Raw genomic sequence first — 12189 nt, 5'->3', positions numbered from 1 at the left:
TTGATTATGCTGAGTCTCCAGGGAGGAAGGGAGGTGGATTTAACTGTTGGTTCCAATCTCCAATGGACTTTTCCTTACAGGAAAAGGATATAAACACCTTTATACTCTCTGGTTGCACTAACAAGCTCCTCCTCAGTGAGTGAGGAACATAGTCCAATAGACTCTCCAAAGCCAACACATTTCAAACTTTTACTTTGCTCTTAAACCTCCAATATCTTTACCACTGTCTTAATGTAGACTCCACAGAAAACACAGCTTAAGACAACAGCTTAGTGCTAACACTTTGTTGAGTAGTGAAATCCTGAGAAGAAGAGTGGGGGGAAAGGTGAGTGAGGCAAAGGAGGGAGAGGTAATGTGCTGGGGGCTATGTTCCAAGTGGCTACAGCTTTAGGACAGCATAGTTTATTGATTATGCTGAGTCTCCAGGGAGGAAGGGAGGTGGATTTAACTGTTGGTTCCAATCTCCAATGGACTTTTCCTTACAGGAAAAGGATATAAACACCTTTATACTCTCTGGTTGCACTAACAAGCTCCTCCTCAGTGAGTGAGGAACATAGTCCAATAGAGCATTAGCAGCATTCAGAGTGCAATTCACTGATTCCATGGTGTCTTTTGTTTGCAAACCAATAGGGAAGCACAGGGCCAGGACTTGAGAGGCTCTCAGGGTAGCTGTGAGGTAAGACAAGGTCACATTGTCTCAGTGTGTCAAACTGTGAGCTGTAGCAGTGGCAGTGACTTGGCGGCATGACCTTGGAAATAGTGACCCTCCTTGCTAGGACTACTTAGGCCAGAAAGTAAGAGAAGTACATGGATCTGGGGGACCCATATACTGAATCCTATATAGTCACTTTTACTCTCGTCTTATGGTCTTGCTTGCTGAATCCCTGAAAAAACTGAAAGAGCAAAAACTTCCACCTCCATACATGTCAACCTACCACTGTCTATGCCCAGAAGTAGTGCCTCTTCTCCTATTACTATGAGTAGAATGTTTGAGCTCTTAATAAGGTTTCCATTGTTCAGAAGTTTTCATTTTATTGCATCTCTCACTTTTTCTTCTTTACCTTAAGCCTATGAATGTATTTTTTTTCTCCTATCTGAAAAATAAAATAAACTTTCTTCATCCCATTTCTCCTTTTGTGGTCCCATTTCTCTGCTTGTTTTTATAACTAAACTCCTCAAATGTGTTTTCTAAACTCACCGTCTCCATTTCTCTCTGTAATAGGTTTTAAAACCAGCCAGTTGGGCTTTGAATATATCCCTCTTCCAAAACAGTTTTTCTCAGTGTCACCAAAGCCCTTGACATTATTAAATCTGGTGGTGACAATGTTAAATTACATGTCCTACCAGCAGTAGTTGGCAGAGCTTTTCACCCCTTCTTCCTTAAAATGCATTTCTCCTCTTGATTCCCAGAACATCACACTCTCCCAGGTTTTCCTCATCATTGCCTGATGATCCTTCTCCATGTCCTCTGCTGATCTCACTTCACCTTCCTAGCCTCTCAGCGTTAGCTGCCTCAGGTCTCAGTCCCAAGGACTGAGTCCTCAGTCCTCAGCCCTAACCCTAACTCTAACCCTAACCCTTGGGCTTCTTCTCTCTATAGACTTTTATTGTGATCTCATTCAATTTCATGGCTTTCAAGGTCATCTATATGCTGGTAACTTCTCAATTTTTATTTTTTAAAAGGTTTTATTTATTTGAGAGAGATCATGAGAGAGAGAGAGAGACAGACAGACAGACCCCTTGTTGAGCAGGGATCCCAATGAGGAACTCAATCCCAGAATCCTAGGATCATGACCTGAGACAAAGGCAGGCGCTTAACCAACTGAGCCACCCAGGCACCCTCAATTTTTATTTATAGCCTGGACCTCTTCTTGAATTCCAGATCCATACATCCTAAAGCCTACTCTATAGGCTACTTTAAACATTTGGATGTCTAATGCATAGGCATGTCAAGGAAAAAGATAAAAAGTGGCTCAAATAGAGGTTGAAGATTGATGATGTATCTCTTGGAAGCACCAAAAGACCAGGTGAGTCTCTGAGCCAAAGCAGAATTAGGGTTTTCATGGGGGATGTGACTGAAGTGGTAGTTTCCTCTATACCTGCTGAACAATTTGCAGTTAGAATGGTTGGGAATATTCCATTTTCTTGTGTCTTGCTGGGGATCATGGATGCAATCTCATCTGGGCAGCTGTCAGAGTAGCTCTTTTGAGAGCTATCTTTGTAAATCTTGTGGGTCATTTATCAATTGTCTAATGTCAGTTGAAGTTCAAGGAAGGAGAAGTTTAAAAAGAAAAAGTGGAGAAAGAAAAACGAAAAACAAAAAGGAAATAAGGTTAAAGTCGAAGTAGGGAAAACTGGCTCTGTTTTAATTCTTTTACAAGAATCTTAACATCAAGAAGTCTAAAACCAAACTCTTGTTCACCCACTAACAAACTCGCTTCTTCAACGGTCACCCACATCTCATTTAGTGGCCGCTCCATCCTTCAATTGCTCAGGCCAAACATTTCGGGATACTTTTGACTCACGTTATTCTTTCACATTCTACACATAATCCATCCATCAGCAAATCCTAATGCATTTGCCTTCAAAATATATTCAGAATCAACCACTTCTCAGTACTACCAATATAGTCTGGCCACCATCATTTCTCATGGAGATTATTGTCATGGTCTTCTAAGCCATCTTTCTGTTTACCCTCCTACAGTCTATTCTCAACAAAGCAATCAGAATGATCCTGTTAAAAACATGTCAGTGTAATGTCACTGCACTCAAACCTGTACAACAGCTTCTCATTTCTCTGGAATTAAAAGCCAATGTAAGTCTATACAATGGCTACAGGGTCTTATGAGATGTGATTCCTCATTCCCTTCTTGTATAGCTGTCTACCTTGCTCTTTCTGCTCTATCCCACCATGCTATTCTTTGAATACCACAGGCTGTCTCCAACTCCAGTTTTTGTATTTGCGGCTACTTGCTGATTCCTCTCCCTAAAACTCTTTCTCCAGGTATTCATTCTCTCATCTCTTTCAGTTCAGATGTCCCCTTATCAGAGAGAACTTCCTATGCTGATTCTTTATAAAACTGTAACCCTCCTATCTCCTCCCCAAGTGCTCCTCTTATCCTCACCTGCTTAATTTTTTTACAGAACACTAATCACTATAAGAATATGATACATTTTATGATTAATTTGTTTGTCCTTCCCACCATCTATTCTTTCTCTCACTAATATAAGTTTCATGAGGCAGGGATTTTGACTATTTAGTTCACTACTATATTTCAAATACCTAGAGCATGACTAAGTATATGGTAGGAATGCCTGAATGAGGGAAAGAATGAATAAATGAATAAACAAATGAATGATTCTTCTAATTTCCTAGTCTCTACTTTTTTCTCTTCTCTCTCTCTAAAACTCCCATTCATAGAACATAGACATTCTAAGTGACTCTTCTTACTTCTTATATCTTCATTTCCTTGTCTTTGGGTTTAACTTTCTGAAATACTTTTTAAAATTTATCTTCCAAACCTTGCATTACATTATTTGTTTCATCAATCCTATTTTAGATTTCCCAAAGGTCTTGTCCTATAATTGTAGCTTATTTACAGCATTCATTATTATTTTATGGATGTAATATTTTTCCAAATCTCTCTAAGGATACTCTTTGGAGATTTGGATTTTCTTTTTCTTTTTTCTCTTTTTTAGTTATCTTTTAAGGTTATCTGTTAAGTCCATTGTCATTTGTTTCTGTTTTATATAAATATTTGAAAAGCATGGAAAACAAAAGCAAAAATGAACGATTGGGACTTCATCAAGATAAAAAGTTCCTGCACAGCAAAGGAAACAGTCAAAAAACTAAAAGGCAACCTACAGAATGGGAGAAGATATTTGCAAATGTCTTAGCAGATAAAGGACTAGTATCCAGGATCTATAAAGAACTTCTCAAACTCAACACCCAAAAAACAAATAATCCAGTCAAGAAAAGGGCAGAAGACATGAAAAGACATTTCTCCAAAGAAGACATACAAATGGCCAACAAGTACACAAAGAAATGTTGCACATCACTTGCCATCAGGGAAATACAAATCAAAATCACAATGAGATACCACTTCACACCAGTCAAAGTGGCTAAAATTAACAAGACAGGAAACAACAAATGTTGACTAGGATGTGAAGAAAGGGGAACCCTCTTACACTGTTGGTGGGAATGCAAGCTGGTACAGCCACTCTGGAAAAAGATATGGAGGTTTCTCAAGAAATTAAAAATAGAACCACCCTATGACCCAGCAATTGCATTACCAGGCATTTACACAGAGATACAGATGTAGTTAAGTGAAGGGGCACCTGCACCCCAATGTTCATAGCAACAATGTCCACAACAGCCAAACTATGGAAGGAGCTGAGATGTCCTTTGACAGATGAATGGATAAAGATGTTGCATATACAATGGAATATTACTCAGCCATCAGAAAAGATACCTACCATTTACATCAACCTGGATGGAACTGGAGGGTATTATGCTAAATGAAATAAGTTAATCGGAGAAAGACAATTATCATATAGCTTCACTCATATGTGGAATATAAGAAATAGTACAAAGGACCATAAGGAAGGAGGGAAAATTGTATGGGAAAAAAAATCAGAGAGGGAGACAAATTTTGAGAGACTCTTAACTCTAGTGAATAAACTGAGAGTTGCTGAAGGGGAGGTGGATGGGGCGATGGGGTAGTTAGGTGATGGGCATTAAGGAGGGCATGTGTTGGGATGAGCACTGGGTGTTATATACAACTGATGAATTATTGAAAACTACATCTGAAACTATATATTGGCTAATTGAATTTAAGATAAATAAATATGCCAAAAAAGCCAAGAAATGTCTAAAACAACAACAACAACAACAAGAGAAGAAAAAACTGAGGGGAAAATTAGTGACAGAGGAAAAAACAGATAAATAGGAGAGGCTGGGTCCTCTGGAAGAAAAAGGCTGAAAGACACAGGGACATCAGACATAAATATAAAAAGAAAAGCCTGAGTGGTTCCAGTGTCCAGAAGTAGCAGAAGTTTACATTCCTAATTGTCATCTACTCATATGTTCTGAGAGCCATTGTTCTGTATTATAATCATTATATTATACTCACTGTCTCTAGTGGAGCATTTTTTTCTTCCCAAGGGTTCTGCTCTAATTCCCTCTCCCTGGAAGAAAACCCTTGGGGGACACTGAGTTATATTTGCATGCTTTAAAGCACACAGTTAGCATACTTCTTTCTGAAACTCTTAGGCACTTCTGGAATAAGTTCTTTCATGCCCTGGGGTTGATAAGTAGGCTTCTCCTCCCACCCTAGACCCTAAAGTTGAATATGTCAAGTCAAATTCGGTCAGTGGGAGAATTCTATGGCTCAGAAAACTGAAACTTATTGGGACCTGACCTGAAAACTTAAACATTTATTCATGTCAGAATAAATGGCCTGAGATCAGTTCAAAGTAAATGTTCATCTAGACACATCGAATCAGATTTGTACTTCATGATAAGGTTTAGAACTTCTCTGATGCTTAGCAGGATTGGTAGATAATATAACCAAACTAGTGTTTTTGGGTAGAGCAATTTTCTTTGAAAACAAAAAGTCCAAACTCCTAAAACTTTACTGTTTTAATATGGAGGGACACATGAGAGCAATATTTGAAAAACTATGCAAGGCCACCCAGCATAGTGCCTGTCTCAGAGTGGGTGCTAAATAAATTTTTTTAATTAAATTTGAATATTTGGGGCACCTGGATGGCTCAATCAGTTAAGCATCTGCCTTTTGGCTCAGGTCATGATCCTGGGGTCCTGGAATGGAGCCCTGCATTGGGCTCCCTGCTCAGTGAGGAGTCTCCTTTTCTCTCTCCCTCTCCCCCTCCCTCTGCTCCTCCTGCCTCAACCTCACTCGTGCACACTCTCTCTCTCTCTCAAAATAAATAAATAAAATATTTTTTTTAAATTGAATATTGTCCAGCCCTCTCATTTCACAGCATAGGAAACTAAGGTCTGATGAAGTTAACTGACTTGCCAAAGGAAAATAAATTATAAGACCAGAACAAGAGTCTACAGTTAAAAGCAAATTTCTAAATCAAGCATAAAAACTCCAAATCATTTTTTTCCAAATCATTATTTTAGCAGTGAAAATTTCAAACCGTAATTTTTTCCCAAGAGAAATGCATTTTGCCATTTGTAATTTCACATGCAATTGGTCTCATAATGAATAGTATTATAGTAGTGGCTAAATAGTCCAATGTTGCATGCATTTAGAGATTAACTACTTAAAAACAATCAGCTTTATCGAAGTATAATTTGCATACAGTAAGGTGATCCCCTTTCAAGTATGAAGTTTAATGAGTTTTTCAAAGGTATGCGCACTCCTATAATCACTGCCGTGATCAAGTTTAAGACATTTCCATCACTCGCCAAAATTTCCTCCCACATCTTTACAGCCCGTTCCTTCTCCCATACCCAAGGCCCATCACTATAGAATTGCCCATTCTAAAATTTCATGTAAATGGAATCATACATTTTCATTTTTTGTCTGGCATCTTTTGCTAAGCAGAAGGTTGCTGAGAGTCATCTCTGTACATTCCTTTTTCTTGGTGAGTAGTATTCCATTGCATGGATATAGCAAATTTGTTTATTCATTCACATGTTAATGGACACTTAAGATTATTTCAACTTGGGTTATTATGGATAAAGTTCTTATCAACATTTGTGTATGGACATTGTTTTCCTTTCTCTTAGCAAATGACCGGTAGTAAAATTGCTGGGTCATATGTTAATGCACATTAAACTTTATAAGAAATTGCCAAATAATTCTCCAAAGTGGTAGTGCCATTTTACATTCCCACCAACAAACAGCGTGTTGGATCCCTAGTTGCTCTGTGCTTTTAAAACTTCATTTCCCTAAAAACAAAAAACAAAAAAAAAACAAAAAAACAACAAAAAACAACAAAAAAAAAAAAAAGAAAGAAAAAAACTTCATTTCCCTGATAACTACTGATGTTCAGCATCTTTTGATATGCTCACTGGTCATTTGTATTTTTTCCTTTGTAAAAATCTGTTAAATATTTTACCTACTTTCTATCAGGGTTATCTTCTTAAGTATTGAGTTGTAATAATTTTTATAAAACTTGACAAAGTCCTTAATCAAGTATATATATACTGCAAATATCTGTATTGCAAAGCCAAGTTCATACCTTGCCTCTTTGTTTTCTGAACTATGTATTTTGAAAAGCAGAACTTATTAATTTTAATGAAGTACAATATATCATTTTTTGTTTATGATTTGTGCTTTTTGTGTCATCTCTAGGAAATTCTTATCCCAAGGACACAAGACTTTCTCCTATATTTTCTTTTTAAGTTTTATGGTTTTAACTCTTACATTTAGGTCTATGATCAGTTTGGAGTTAAATCTGTATATAGTGTGAAGTCAACATTCATTTTGCCCCCATAAGAATACCCAGCACCATACACTGAAAAAATTATTCTTTCTTCGACTGAATTGCTTTGGCATCTTTGTCAAAAGCCAACTGACAATATACCTGTGGTTCTATTTTTGGACTCTGTTTCATTGTTCTATACATACATCTTCATGCTAACCACACTGTCTTGATTACTATACTTTTACAGGGGACTATGAAGGAAGGAGAAAGAGCTCACATACAAGGAAAGAAGGAAGGAAAGAGAAAGGTAATTTCTCTGGCAGAAATCAGTGTTCGTTACCATATGGGAAAGTAAAAATATCAACCCTATTCAGAACAACAGAGTTCATTCCAACTATTCTTATTTTTAATTAATCATTTAATAGTTGCTGAGCAATTGTGTGGTCTATATGTGCAACAGCATGAATGCATTTAGTTGCTTCTGTTGTCATTACTAATGACTTTATCTTGAGGCTCACTTTTCTTACGGACTTTATTGATAAATTTTAGGATTAATCAAATCAATTAGTTGACATCTTCATAATGAGATAAAAATATTTGTCCAATATGAGACCCTATTTAGAATGTGAAAAGTTCTTCGATGTATTCATTTGTGTTGGTTATAAATTTAAAGAGTCCATTGAGTTTTTTTCTAATGTTTTGGTTAAACTGAGGGAAGATATGGGTTACTGCAAGCAACCTGATCAATCATGTACTATTTGCCAAGTGCTATACTATGTGCTTTCCATAGCAATCAAATATTTAATTGCTACAATTTATTGAGTGTTTATTATATCCCTGAAATTATCCCACCTTAATTCCTGTAATAAGCCTGCAAAGTAAGTACCATTATTCCCATAGTACATGTAAGGTCACCAAAGCTAAGTAACTTGCCCTACCAGGAAGCAGCAGAAATGCCCTAAATCTAGCCTAAACCTGGCCTTCAAGCCTAGGATCTCTCCAGCTTCTCTATCACATGTACCCAACCCATGGCAATACTCTATACATTGCATGAATGTCAGAGCAAAACCTAACGTTCAAGGGACAGTTTGGGCATGTAAGGCAAGGCCTGGTAGCTTTTTCCCAGCTCTGCTAGATCAGCATCGGTCTCCTCTTCCTCAGAATCAGAAGAAAACCATCAACCAAGGGCTCATAGCCTTTAATCTGAGGGAGTATGCTTTTACCTTTGTTAGACTAACAGTCCTCATCTAACTCATTAACAGTGAGCTGAGAGAGATTCAGAGAGAGAGAGAGAGGGAGACTAAGGGGAAACAGGAGAGGATGAGCAGGGAAATAATAGTAACATATGTAGTCTGCATTATAGTCCTCCAAGGAGATAATCTGATAATTTAAGAAAACCCATTGAGGACAGGTACTTACTTTAGAGATAGAGAAAGCAAAGATCTGAGGAGCTAAGGCATTGAACCAAAGCCTTATCAGTTGTAGGGAAGGGAGCTAGATGGCTAACCTGGGCACTTAGCCCTGGCACTAGAAAGGAATGGGGCACTGAGGTAAGGCTGGAGAACAAAAGAGTGATTTGTGAGGTGAGGGGGCAAGGAGGAGAGAGGGTAGGTGTCTGATCACTTAATTGTTCTTTCTGAAGCTAAACTCAGCTCAACTGGCCTTACATCCCTGCTCTCACTGCTCTGGCACGTACATACAACTAATTCATTTTCTTTTATCTAAGATTTTAAAGTACCTCTGAGAAAGACCAGGGTATCCAAATCAAATTAGAATCACAATAGGTTGGGAACTGATCCAAAGGCTTAATATAAGACCTAAATAATAGAAAGCAAAAATAGCAGAAAACTGAGGTAGTTTGCATTCCTATGTCTTATGAATAAAACTGCAATAATGACATCATCTCTTGTTCTTTAGAAGAATAGTGCTGTTAACATTTTGACTTAAAGCGGAGACTGGTCTTTTAAAATCGTATGTCAGTGTGATCCACAGACCTTAGGTCTTTTCTTTCCCCACCTCCACCTGTCCCATTAAACAGATTCTAAAGGGGAGTTAAATGGAATTACAAATACACACACACACACACACACACACACACACACACATACTAGCACTCACACACAGACACATTCTCCTGTAGCTTTCAGGCCTGGATTTGGTTTATATGGAGAAACCCTAGTGTCTTCATTCTACTTTTATACCCTTATCTCAAGTACTTTGTGTAACATTTAAGTTATCCTAATATAAGTGACTAATCAGAGGGTCTTAAATATAAGTGTTTCCAGGGGTCAGACATGGTCTAATGATACGAAGAATGGTAGGACTCTGCAGCAGTTATACCCCATGTAACAGCCTTCTAATTTTACCTTTTCTGCAGACAAAACCAATTTGAGACCTTTGGATGAGATTAAGTGTTTTGATCAATTGTCTGCCGTATTTAAAAGGAATGTCTAATTTGAAAGATCTAACATAAGGAGACCTTTAATAAATCATTTGATTATATAATTGTGTGTGTGTGTTTCATATTAGAAACTCAGATTGAATCTACACAGCTGGGAGGAAGGAGGAGAAATCTGCCAATCATATTTATTTATCTATTCAATAGCAAACAATGAGACTAAATGATCTTTTGAACAAAATTGACAATTTGTTGAACCAAATTGATAGGTTATTTGTGTCTAATAGCCTAAGAGTTACATAAATAAATCCATGCTGAAAGACAGGTCTTTTTCAATGCTTCATTCAGGTATTTGGTCAGTGTCAGGCGAAGCTCACCCAAGTTATACAGAATTAACCACCTCTTAACAATTAGATAAAGCCTCCCTTGATGTATAAATGTTTGACATACTCTTCTTTCCTAAGGATGAGATTATGTCCGTGCTGGACTAGCTAATGGGGGGAAAAAGCTTTTGATCTCCAAAGTCCAAGACTCTGTGAACTTCAATATTCTGACCTACACATTTTAAAAAGCAGTGGGCAAAAAGTTATCCTAGATTCTAAATTTTAAATCAGAGAAGTCAGTAAACCTGTGGTTCAGATGAAAGTTTTATTAGCACATAAGCTCTGTTGATTTTCAGGTGTTAAAAGCAGTAGGAATATATATCATCTTGATACTAACACAAGCTGCTGAATTTAAGCGGTCGTTGACCAGATACCTGATTTAAGAGATTCCATATTTACAGAGGAATGTACCCTTCTCCTCTGCAGGGGACTAGGTTTTAAAAGCCAAGAGATATCAAGTGAATAAGACTCCATAAACCAATATTCTTAATAGACTAATCTGATTGTCAATCAGCTTTTGCACCTATCTCAAGAAACATTTGACATTTTGCCTATATTCATGTATGAAGAATCTAAAAATAGATTTAATTTAATAACATTAGTGTTCAACTTGTCCGATGTTCGGATCTTATTCCAGGGGGAACGATGCTTGTAGCAACGGTAAAATTAGGAAAGTTGTTTTATGTCGCATTAGTTAACATATGCAAGCTTACTTAACATGTGGACGGCAAATAAGTGTAATTACATTAAAACAAGGAGCTGTAGCGCAGAAGCAATAAAAATAGACTAGGTTGTATTATTAATTCTTGTGTTAAGGGTTTTGAGCCATGTTGATTGGCCTGAATTTTTTGATTTTGTTATGGTACAAAGGGATTGTTTGAAGTAATTTGTCCCCGAGAGAGGCTCACAATCCCAAGCGGGTTTCAATTCAGCAAAGCAAATCTAATTTTGTTTGCTTTATGCAAACCAGAAGGGGCTGTGGTTCATTCTGTTTTCACTGGAGGGGAAAGGCGCACTAATGGGACCTGCTGAAATGCATGCATTGCAAACATCATACCCCTGCATATATTAAATTTAGCTATGTGATGCACTGTGTTCATCATCTCATTGTGTACACAGATACGCTTTAGAACAAAGCCTTTTAATAGCGAGGGAACCTTACTACATTATGTCAATACTCTATTGTATTTATATTTAATGCCGCCATTGGAATACCTGCCCTTAGCTAGAGTATGTTCATATTTGTGATCATTTTGCATTTCAGCTGCTCCTTATGTGAAAGTGGACTATACACTGAGGCTATTATGCTGTAGCTTAAAGCCAACATCTGAAGATTAATTATGTGTAGATCGATAAAAGGTTTCTAATTTTCCCAGTCTCCACCCTCCACTCCCCACATATACCCCCTCACATATACCTGAGTTAAATTAGAGGTGCTTAGTACCCTGTTGAAAGAATGAGACACATCCCAATCTGAATATTCCGGCCGGAAGATAAATGGGGGATAATAATATCTGCACAACAGGTAATGCTAAGGATGGTCTCCATCCTTGTGACAAATCACCACCCTCGTCCCAGCCCCCTCCCTCCAACCCACTGTGGTCTTTCCTCGACTTGCCAGATACAACTACACTGCCAGATACATTTGATCAAATTCATCAAAATTAGTGGGTGCATGAGATGGGAAGGGAAACCAGTACATGATAGATGATAATGCAGTTATTGGCTAGGTGAATTTATCCCCATAAAAATAGAATTATTTGTCAATTAAAATTGCATAATGACTGCATCTCCTGTCATGCCAGAACTGTGTTCAGTGTGTTTTTGTTTTGAAAACAGTCCCAATACTGCAAATAGACAGACACATCTCCAAACCCTTCAATTTGTCATTAGACATTTGGCGGCATGCCTACTTTGCTGTTAATTTTCCAAAACTACATTAATTTGCTGAATGACTTCTGTGAATCAGTTCACATAAAATTCAAGATGATACTTGTCATGTACACA

Source organism: Canis lupus, chromosome 7, assembly GCF_048164855.1.
Source record: "Canis lupus baileyi chromosome 7, mCanLup2.hap1, whole genome shotgun sequence".
Classification (NCBI taxonomy): Eukaryota; Metazoa; Chordata; class Mammalia; order Carnivora; family Canidae; genus Canis; species Canis lupus.
Note: the sequence above shows the minus strand (reverse complement) of the source record.